The sequence below is a fragment of the Arachis stenosperma genome, chromosome 3, assembly GCF_014773155.1.
Source record: "Arachis stenosperma cultivar V10309 chromosome 3, arast.V10309.gnm1.PFL2, whole genome shotgun sequence".
NCBI lineage: Eukaryota > Viridiplantae > Streptophyta > Magnoliopsida > Fabales > Fabaceae > Arachis > Arachis stenosperma.
The window spans coordinates 88,266,479-88,278,447 of record NC_080379.1 but is presented as its reverse complement, the minus strand read 5'-3'; the positions used below and the strand labels follow the sequence as shown (position 1 = coordinate 88,278,447).

General features: G+C 40.4%; 1 non-coding gene across 1 annotated transcript; it reads right to left on the bottom strand.

The window, feature by feature from the left end:
- Positions 1-11,058: 11,058 nt before the first annotated feature.
- On the bottom strand, positions 11,059-11,165 carry LOC130972277 (small nucleolar RNA R71). The gene has a single exon (XR_009083467.1). It is a non-coding gene; the product is annotated as a small nucleolar RNA R71 (small nucleolar RNA).
- Positions 11,166-11,969: the final 804 nt, after the last annotated feature.

Genomic DNA, 11,969 nt, shown 5'->3' with positions numbered 1-11,969 from the left:
TTATGTATTTTCAACGGTGGAGTTTCTACACACCATATATTAAGGGTGTGGAGCTTTGCTGTACCTCAAGTTTCAATGCAATTACTATTATTTTCTATCCAAATCAATTTTATTCTTAATCCAAGATATACGTTGCACTTCACCTTGATGAATGTGATGATCCGTGACACTCATCATCATTCTCACCTATGAACGCGCGTGACTGACAACCACTTCCGTTCTACCTTAGGCCGGGCGCATATCTCTTAGATTCCCCAACAGAATCTTCGTGGTATAAGCTAGAATTGATGGCAGCATTCTTGAGAATTCAAAAAGTCTAAACCTTGTCTATGGTATTCCGAGTAGGATTCTGGGATTGAATGACTGTGACGAGCTTCAAACTCCTGAAGGCTGGGCGTGATGACAAACGCAAAAGAATCAAGGGATTCTATTCCAACCTGATTGAGAACCGACAGATGATTAGCCGTGCCGTGACAGAGCATTTGGACCTTTTTCACTGAGAGGATGGGATGTAGCCATTGACAACGGTGATGCCCTACAACAGCTTGCCATGGAAAGGAGTAAGAAGAATTGGATGAAAGCAGCAGGAAAGCAGAGATTCAAGAGGAGCACAGCATCTTCATACGCCTATCTGAAATTCCCACCATTGAATTACATAAGTATTTCTATCCTATTTTATTTATCTTTTAATTATCTAATCTCCCATAACCACATGGATAAGCCTGACTGAGATTTACAAGATGACCATAGCTTGCTTCATACCAACAATCTCCGTGGGATCGACCTTTACTCACGTAAGGTATTACTTGGACGACCCAGTGCACTTGCTGGTTAGTTGTGCGAAGTTATGAACCATGGCATTGACACCAAGTTTTTGGAGCCATTACCAGGGAATGAAAAGCAATGAATTTTGCAAAATGGAATAACACATGAATAACAATTTTGTCCACCAGTACTCAATTTACAGATACGGGCTTTAGAAAATTGGTGACCGATTTGAGCATAAAACACAAATTTACGTCCGTAGAACACCCTCAGGCCAATGGACAAACAGAAGCTGCCAATAAAGTCATATTGGCCGGGCTAAAATGAAGATTACAGGATGCAAAGGGAGCTTGGGCTGAAGAGCTCCCACAAGTCCTATGGGCATATCGAACAACACCACATTCCACCACAAAGGAATCCCTTTTCAGATTAGCTTACGGGATGGAGGCAATGATCCTAGTAGAGGCCAAAGAAGGGTTGCCAAGAGTGATCCATTATAGTGAAGAGGTCAATTCCCAACTTCAAAGGGAAGAACTCGACCTACTTCCAGAAATTCGAGAAAGAGCTCGGATCAGGGAAGAGGCATTAAAACGTCGAATGGCTTCAAGATACAATCAAAAGGTAATACTGTGAGGTTTCGCCAAGAACAACCTCATCCTAATCCGAAATGATATCGGAATAGCTCAACCTAGAGAAGGAAAGTTGGCAGCAAACTGGAAAGGACCCTACCGAGTCACAAAAGTACTTGGAAAGGGCTACTACATACTGTCCGAACTAGAAGGGCGAGAGCTCCCTAGGTCATGGCACACCTGCAACCTAAGAAGATACTACAGTTAGAGGTAATAAAGATCTTAGGATAAGGTACACTCTTTTTCCTGAAAAGGTTTTTTAATGAGGTGCCAAGCCAAGATCTACAAAATTGCTCGACCTATAGGGATAAAACTCCCACATGTATATATCTGCTTTTTTCTTCTGAATAAAGTTTTTTAGATTTTCTACAAATTCTCAAGACGCATTAGTCTGAAACGCTAAAAAATTCATCACCCGATTATAAATCTACAAGATCGGTAGAAAGTGAAGATCAAAATTCACTGTCCGATCACAATAAAGATAAAAAAAGATGAAAACCAAATTCATCAAAAGTTCAGCCAAACAAGGATCAAACCTGACTTCGACAATATCAGCAAAGATGAAAAAGTGACAAAACAGAATAATGCAAGAAGTTATCGAAAGTGACCATAGAAAGGACCTGACGAGGTCTTAATAAAATAGGTTGCTAAAAAATAACTTAAAAGATAGGCCAACATAGAGAAGTCGGACCAGCCCTAAAAAAGAGGATTACTAAAAATAACTTAGAAGGGACCGACGCAAAGAAGTCGACCCCAAAATCAAAAAGTTATAAAAAGTAATCCCTAAAAGAGACCTGATAAAGGTCCAAGAAAGAGGATTACCAGAAATAACTCATAAGGGACCGACATGATGAAGTCGGCCTCCCACGAACAAGTTATAAAAAGTAATCCCTGAAAGAGATCTGACAAAAGTCCAAGAAAGAGGATAACTAAAAATAACTTATAAAGGACCGACATGATGAGGTCGGCCTCCCACAAGCAAGTTATAAAAAGTAATCTCTGAAAGAGACCTGACAAAGGTCCAAGAAAGAGGATTACTAAAAATAACTTATAAAGGACCAACATGATGAAGTCGGTCCCCCACAAAATAAGTTATAAAAAGTAATCCCTGAAAGAGACCTGACAAGGGGTCCAAGAAAGAGGATTACTAGAAATAACTTCAAACTAAATAAGGAAGTCTACATACAAGTCAGACCCAAACACCCACAACCTCAAAAAAAAAATCAAGCCACAAGTATGAAAATACAAGGGCAATCCAAGGAGGTCAGAAGGTTCCAACACTCTCAAGAATCTAAAGAGGTACCAGACAGATGCAGACAAAGGTGTCATAAAAAGCACAAGTTATAATAATAACAAACTCAAGAGGCCACCAAAATCAGCCCCAAGAGCTTGAAAACTACTTTGTTTTTCAAAATAATGTTGCTAAAAAAGCAACGGAGAAAGTAGCAGAAAGTCGGAGCCACCATTTACAAGATATAAAAAGTTCAAAAAGCCCACAGGCCAGGCCATCTACACAAACATTCAGAATAATCATTGAGGATCCAAAGGCTTCTCAACGGCATCAACATGGGGTGAAGGAGGATGAGTCTGAAGAAGCACCACATCTACTGTCCCATTATCCCGGTTCAAGATTTGACAATCAGGTTCTGACTCAGGATGACCAACCTCGGTTGAAGGAGTTAAAGAGGTCGGCACAACAAAGGTTTTTATGGCAGGCATTGAATGAGGGATGACATCATCATCATCAAGGTCCTCAGGAAAGATTTTACCATCTTTCATGACATTGTCCAAGCTGAAGAAAGTAAGATCGAGCTCGGGTGCAAGAACCCGAACCTGCTCCTTCAGGTTCTTATAAGCAGCATTTACACTGCCTACAGGTAGAAGGGTGGTTCCCTTGAAGATAAGATGACCTCACTCAAAAGATAAAAGATAAGATAGAATAACTAACTTATCTTATCCAAGAAGGTCACTCCACACAATTATAAATACACTGGAGCACCCAGGTATAACTCATACTCTGATTCTACTAAAAACCTGCTTAATACCCTTGCTAACTTAAGCATCAGAGTCCCTTGCAGGTACCACCACCCTCCGGTGACGAAGGATCAGCACCTCTACCAAGTCCAACCAGCCGGACACGACAGCTCCGACTCGTACAGAAGATCTCGTTCGAGATCGACCTACAGTTTCAGGTAACCCTCGGAACAGTAATAAAGGTAGATCAAAATATAGCTTACTTAGAGCCTAAAAAGCATGTTTTCAACCATTAAGCAAAATTAGGAAGGAAACATAAAACTATGCATTTTATGTGAATAAGTGTGAAGGAAGTTTATGAAATCCTCTAGATTACGCACAAAGTATACCACGAAATAGTGGCGCATCACTTTTGAACCACACTTAAAATCACCCCAATTCCAACACCAATACTCCACACTACCTCAATACTCTCATCAATACCAACCACCTTCAACATATGAGGACCTTCTCTCACATGATGAACCTTCTTTTCCCACACAACCTTCAACAAAGGAAGCATTCCAATTCTTCCTTCAAGAGCAAGAAGAGTACCTGATGAGTTTGGAATTCACTTCCCTCAATAATATTGATGAATCCACTTTTGGCAAGCACAACAAAATTATCGTCAAGTATTAACCCACAGTGGAGTGGGATCGTATCCACAGAGATTGGTAGATTTGATCAATTTTAATCAATCGGTGAATTAGTCAAGCTCAACAGGATAAGTTGTAAGTGCAAAATTATAAATGGTAGGAACATAAATGGCAAAGGAATAAAAGAAAGCAATAAAATGTAGAAATGGAAATAACAGGAATGTAAAGGGGAATGGAATTTTTCAGAATGTAAGTAAAGCTATAAAAGAATGAGAGAGATAAGAATGGGAAATTCATTGAGATCATGAGATATTATCTCTTTGGATTAAATCCAGCTCATATCCTCTTTAATCAGCAACTCATTGACCTCCTGGCAATCATGATTGATTGAGCCCCAATCCCTTGATGACTCAATCTCTCAGATCTTGATCAATAGCCAATTCCTTGGTCTAATTGGTCATGAAGAGATATATGCTTGGTCCCTGATTATACCACACATCATCAGAGGTCCAAGTAGAGGAAGAATTGTATGTCACCATATCCAAACACCAAAACCCAGATTCTACTCAAGTGTGAGAAGATATTTCTAGCATGGTTTCATGTTTCCTTTTTCAAGGTTCCCATGAAACCCATTTTGCATTCAATCTCTTTTCCAAGATAATTGAACACTAAGCATGAAAATTGAAATTCCTTCTAGCAAATCAAAGAAAAGATGAAGAGAAGAAGAAATTCACTATGATTAATCCATCAAGTACAATAGAGCTCTCTCTCTCAATGAGAGGGAATTTAGCTACTCAAAGCTCAAAGAGAAAGTACAAAAGATGGAAGAGATGAAGTGTGGAAAGTAAAATTGAAATCCCCCAAAACTAAACTTTGTGACTTGCTTTTCCTTTTTCAATACTTCCAAGGGTATTTATACCACTCCTAGATCTAGAAAATAAAGGAAAATTACAAAAGTGAAGAAAATTACAATATGGATGGAAAAGAAACTCAACAAACATGATCTTCCAACTGGCGTGTGACTGGCGCTTCTCTAGTGCGTCACGCTCCTTCTGTTTCTGATTTGGCGTGCCAAGCCTCTTCATTCAAGTGGCACGACATCCTCTGTTTAACCCTTGGCGTGCCACGCCTTCGAGCCAAAGTGGCACACCCAGGACATTTTAAATGGCCAAGTAACTTGGCGTGCCACGCCTTCGACACCAAATGGCACGCCCAAGGTCATCTTCCTTATCTCCATGCTTCTGGAAATTTGTACTAGCATGGCACGTCCATTTTAAAGCTTCACACTCTTGATGGCGTGCCACGCCTCGTCATCCAAGTGGCACGCCTGAGTTGATTGGCTCCTCTTATTTCTCTCTGGAAAATACTACCAGCATGCCATGCCATTAGACTGGCGTGTCACGCCCTTTATTTGCTCCATCATCTTGCTGGCGTGCCACGCCTCATCTCCCAAGTGGCACGCTTGAGTTCACTGGCCCTTTAATTCCTCCTCTGAAAAACAATACTAGCGTGCCACGCCATGAGACCGGCGTGTCACGCCCTTCATTTGCCATGGTCCCTGAGGTTGGTGTGCCACGCCTGGATGTTCAAGTGGCACGCCAAAGTGAGATGATTGAGCTGGCGTGCCACGCCTTCAATACCAAGTGGCACGCTGATGAGCGGATAATTTATACGCTTTTTGGCATTATTTTTAGGTAGTTTTTAGTAGGATCTAGCTACTTTTTGGGATATTTTTATTAGTTTTTATGCAAAATTCATATTTCTGGACTTTACTATGAGTTTGTGTGTTTTTCTATGATTTCAAGTATTTTCTGGCTGAAATTGAAGGACTTGACCAAAAATCTGATTCAGAGGCTGACAAAGGACTGCTGATGTTGTTAGATTCTGACCTCGCTGCACTCGAAGTAGATTTTCTGGAGCTACAGAACTCCAAATGGCGCGCTCTTAATTGCGTTGGAAAGTAGACATATAAGGATTTCTATTAATATACAATAGTCCATACTTTGCTCGAGTTTTGATGATGCAAACTGGCGTTCAAATGCTCCTTCTCTGCCCTATTCTGAAGTCAAAACGCCAGAACTGGCATAAAAGTTGGAGTTAAATGCCCAAATTGGCATAAAAGCTAGCATTTAACTCCAAGAGAAGCCTTTACACGTGTAAAGCTCAATGCTCAGCCCAAGCACACACCAAGTGGGCCCGGAAGTGGATTTTTGCATTATTTATCTATTTCTGTAAACCCTAGTAGCTAGTTTCAGTATAAATGGGACCTTTTACTATTGTATTGACATCTTTGGAATTTGACATCTTTGGAACGTTTTCCTTAGACATTGGGGGCTGGCCTCACAGCTATGCCTACCTTAATCACTTTTGTATTTTCAACGGTGGAGTTTCTACACACCATAGATTAAGGTGTGGAGCTATGCTGTTCCTCGAGTATTAATGCAATTACTACTATTTTCTATTCAATTCAGCTTATTCTTATTCTAAGATATTCGCTGCACTTCAACATGATGAATGTGATGATCCGTGACACTCATCATCATTCTCACCTATGAACGCGTGCCTGACAACCACTTCTGTTCTACCTTAGATCGAGCGCGTATCTCTTAGCCTCCATTCTGAAAGATCGGAGTCTTCGTGGTATAAGCTTGAATTATTGGCGGCCATTCCTGAGATCCGGAAAGTCTAAACCTTGTCTGTGATATTCCAAGTAGGATTTGGGAAGGGATGACTGTGACGAGCTTCAAACTTGCGAGTGTTGGGCGTAGTGACAGACGCAAAAGAATCACTAGATTCTATTCCAACATGATCGAGAACCTACATATGATTAGTCGTGCGGTGACAGTGCATTTGGACCATTTTCACTGAGGATGGGAGGTAGCCATTGACCGGTGAAACCCGAACATACAGCTTGTCATGAAAAGGAGTATGAAGGATTAGATGAAGGTAGTAGGAAAGCAGAGATTCAGCAAGAACAAAGCATCTCCATACGCTTATCTGAAATTCCCACCAATGAATTACATAAGTATCACTATCTTTACTTTATGTTTTATTTATCTTTTAATTATGAAAACTCTATCACCCATTTGAATCCGCCTGACTGAGATTTACAAGGTGACCATAGCTTGCTTCAAGCCGACAATCTCTGTGGGATCGACCCTTGCTCACGTAAGGTATTACTTGGACGACCCAGTGCACTTGCGGGTTAGTTGTGCAAAGTTGTGACAAAGAAGTGAGATTACAATTGTGCGACCAAGTTGTTGGCGCCATTGTGTATCACAATTTCGTGCACCACATGCCCAGCTTTATTTGTTCTTTTTAGGTACTGGCGTGCCACGCCTCATCACTCAAGTGGCACGCCTTAGTGGGACTTCTTGAGCTGGCGTGCCACGCCTTCGATACCAAGTGGCACGCCTAGCTTTTGCATTGTCTCCTTGTTCACTGGTGTGCCACGCTTTGTTACTCAAGTGGCACGCCCATTCAATTGTGGGTCTCATAGGCTTACCGTGCCACGCTGATGAGCGGATAATTTATACGCTTTTTGGCATTGTTTTTAGTATGTTTTTAGTAGTTTGAGTTGAGTTTTTAGTATATTTTTATTAGTTTTTAATTAAAATTCACTTTTCTGGACTTTACTATGAGTTTGTGTGTTTTTCTGTGATTTCAGGTATTTTCTGCCTGAAATTGAGGGACCTGAGCAAAAATCTGATTCAGAGACTGAAAAGGACTGCAGATGCTGTTGGATTCTGACCTCCCTACACGCGAAGTGGATTTTCTGGAGCTAAAGAAGGCCAATTGCAGCGCTCTCAACGGCGTTGGAAAGTAGACATCCTGGGCTTTCCAGCAATATATCATAGTCCATACTTTGCCCAAGATTTGATGGCCCAAACCGGCGTTCAAAGTCACCTTCAGAATTCCCAGCGTTAAACGCCGGAACTGGCACCAAAATGGGAGTTAAACGCCCAAACTGGCATAAAAGCTGGCGTTTAACTCCAAGAAGAGTCTCTACACGAAAAATGCTTCATTGCTCAGCCCAAGCACCACCAAGTGGGCCCAGAAGTGGATTTTTATGTCATTTACTTATCTTTGTAATTCTTAAGCTACTGGTTCCCTATAAGTAGGACCTTTTACTATTGTATTTTCATCTTGGTTCTTCTGGTTCCCTCTCTGGGGCCGAAACCAATGATCACTCTTGTTCATATGTATTTTCAACAGTGGAGTTTCTACACACCATAGATTAAGGTGTGGAGCTCTGCTATACCTCGAGTATTAATGCAATTACTATTGTTCTTCTATTTAATTCTGCTTGTTCTTGTTCCAAGATATCACTTGTTCTTCAACTTGATGAATGTGATGATCCGTGACACTCATCATCATTCTCACCTATGAACGTGTGACTGACAACCACCTCCGTTCTACCTTAGATTGGGTGGATATCTCTTGGATTCTTTAACCGGAATCTTCGTGGTATAGGCAAGAACTGATGGCGGCATTCAAGAGAATCCGGAAGGTCTAACCTTGTCTGTGGTATTCTGAGTAGGATTCAATGATTGAATGACTGTGACGTGCTTCAAACTCCTGAGGGCGGGGCGTTAGTGACAGACGCAAAAGAATCACTGGATTCTATTCCGGCCTGATTGAGAACCGACAGATGGATAGCCGTGCCGTGACAGGGTGCGTTGAACATTTCCAATGAGAGGATGGGAGGTAGCCACTGACAACGGTGAAACCCTTGCATAAGCTTGCCATGGAAAGGAGTAAGAAGGATTGGATGAAGACAGTAGGAAAGCAGAGAGACGGAAGGGAAAGCATCTTCATACGCTTATCTGAAGCTCTCACCAATGATATACATAAGTATCTCTATCTTTATCTTTATGTTTTATTCATCATCTATACCCATTTGAGTCTGCCTGACTAAGATTTACAAGGTGACCATAGCTTGCTTCATACCACAATCTCCGTGGGATCGACCCTTACTCGCGTAAGGTTTATTACTTGGACGACCCAGTGCACTTGCTGGTTAGTTGTGCAAAGTTGTGTAGTGATCACAACTTCGTGCACTATGTTTTTGGCGCCGTTGCCGGGGATTGTTCTAGTTTGGACAACTGACAGTTCATCTTGTTGCTTAGATTAGGTATTTTTCTTCAGAGTTCTTAAGAATAAATTCTAGTGTTTCATGATGATCTGTTGAAGTCTGGCTGGCTGAGAAGCCATGTCTAATCTTATTGGACCGAGGTTTCAACTTATCATCACAAGAGCTTGTTGATTCCTATCAATCTTGCTATTGGAGCAATGATCTGCTAAGGCTTGGCTGGCCATTGGCCATGTCTAGTGTTTTGGACCGAAGCTTTCTTTGGAAGCTTGGCTGGCTGTGAAGCCATGTCTAATTCCTGGACCGGAGTCTTAGACTAACATTGCAATGATTCCTGGAATCCAAATTGAGAATTCTGAAACTTTTATTTTCTATTTTCATATAATTTTCGAAAAAGCACAAAAAAATTTTCAAAATCATAAAAACCAAAAATATTTTATGTTTCTTGTTTGAGTCTAGTGTCTAATTTTAAGTTTGGTGTCTTGCATGCATTGTTTATTTGATCTTGGTTCTATTTTCAAGTCAATAGTACAGGGAACTGAAGATTCAGAACATGCAGCAGAGGAATTACACAGAAAAAGCTGGGCGTTCAAAACGCCCAGTGAAGAAGGACAGACTGGCGTTTAAACGCCAGCCAGGGTGCCTGGTTGGGCGTTTAACGCCCAAAAAGGTAGTGCATTGGGCGTTAAACGCCAGAATGTGCACCATTCTGGGCGTTTAACGCCAGGATGGCACAAGGGGGAGGATTTTGTTTTCAAAATCAATTTTTTTCAAGTTTTCAAAGTTTTTCAAAATCAAATCTTTTTCAAATCATATATTTTCAATCAAATGTTTTCAAAATCAATTTCTTTTCCTTTTTCAAAGATACTTGCTATCAATTAATGATTTGATTCAATATTTCAAGTATGTTGTCTTTTCTATTGAGAAAGGTTTAATGTCTGAATCATATCTTTTCTTGTTAGGCAAGTCATTAATTTTTAAAATCAAATCTTTTTAAAATTGTTTTCAAATCATATCTTTTCAATCATATCTTTTTAAAAAAGCATAATTTTTTTTATCATATCTTTTTAATCACATCTTTTTCAAAACAGTTTTTAATCATATCTTTTTAATTTCTAATTTCAAAATCTTTTTCAAAAATTACTTGATTTCTTTCCCACTCTTGATTTTCGAAAATCAATTAAAGTTTTTCAAAATGTTTTCAAAATATTTCACTTGATTTTCGAAAATTTCTTCCTCTCTTCCCACATCCTTCTATTTATGGAGTACCACTCCCTCTCAATGCACAATTCGAACTCTATCTAATTAAGTTCGAATTCTTCTACCTCTTCTTTCTATTTTTCTATTCCTCTGACACCTCAAGGAATCTCTATACTGTGACATAGAGGATTCCACACTTTCTTGTTCTCTTCTCTTTCATATGAGCAGGAGCAAAGACAAAAGCATTCTTGTTAAAGCTGACCCTGAACCTGAAAGGACCTTGAAGCGAAAGCTAAGAGAAGCTAAGGCACAATTCTCTGTAGAGGACCTAACCGAATTCTTCAAAGAAGAAGAAACCATGGCAGCCGAAAACAACAACAACAACAACAATGCAAGGAAGGTGCTGGGTGACTTTACTGCACCTACTCCCGACTTCTATGGGAGAAGCATCTCTATCCCTGCCATTGGAGCAAACAACTTTGAGCTTAAGCCTCAATTAGTTTCTCTAATGCAACAGAATTGCAAGTTCCATGGACTTCCATTGGAAGATCCTCATCAGTTCTTAGCTGAATTCTTGCAAATCTGTGACACTGTCAAGACTAATGGGGTTGACCTTGAGGTCTACAGACTTATGCTATTCCCTTTTGCTGTAAGAGACAGAGCTAGGACATGGTTGGACTCACAACCTAAAGAAAGCCTGGACTCATGGGAAAAGCTAGTCAATGCCTTCTTGGCAAAGTTCTTTCCACCTCAAAAATTGAGTAAGCTTAGAGTGGAAGTCCAAACCTTCAGACAGAAGGATGGAGAATCCTCTATGAAGCTTGGGAAAGATACAAACAATTGATCAGAAAATGTCCTTTTGACATGCTTTCTGAATGGAGCATCATAGGTATTTTCTATGATGGTCTCTCTGAACTATCCAAGATGTCTTTGGATAGCTCTGCTGGAGGATCTCTTCATCTGAAGAAGATGCCTACAGAATCTCAAGAACTACTTGAAATAGTTGCAAATAACCAATTCATGTACACTTCTGAAAGGAATCCTGTGAACAATGGGACAAGTCAGAAGAAAGGAGTTCTTGAGATTGATACTCTGAATGCCATTATGGCTCAGAACAACATATTGACTCAACAAGTCAATTTGATTTCTCAAAGTCTGTCTGGAATGCAAAATGCATCAAGCAGTACTAAGGATGCTTCATCTGAAGAAGAAGCTTATGATCCTGAGAACCCTTCAATGGAAGAGGTGAATTACCTAGGAGAACCCTTTGGAAACACCTATAATTCTTCATGGAGAAATCACCCAAATTTCTCATGGAAGAATAAGAGAGACCTCAACAAGGTTTCAACAACAATAATGGTGGAAGAAACAGGTTTAGCAATGGCAAGCCTTTTCCATCATCTTCTCAGCAACAGACAGAGAATTCTAAGCAGAACCCCTCTGACTTAGCAACCATTGTCTCTGATCTAATCAAAACCACTCAAAGTTTCATGACTGAAACAAGATCCTCCATTAGGAATTTGGAGGCACAAGTGGGACAGCTGAGCAAGAAAGTTACTAAACTCCCTCCTAGTACTCTTCCAAGCAATACAGAAGAAAATCCAAAAGGAGAGTGCAAGGCCATCAATATGGCCGAACTTGGAGAGGAGGGAGAGGAAGTGAACGCCACTGAGG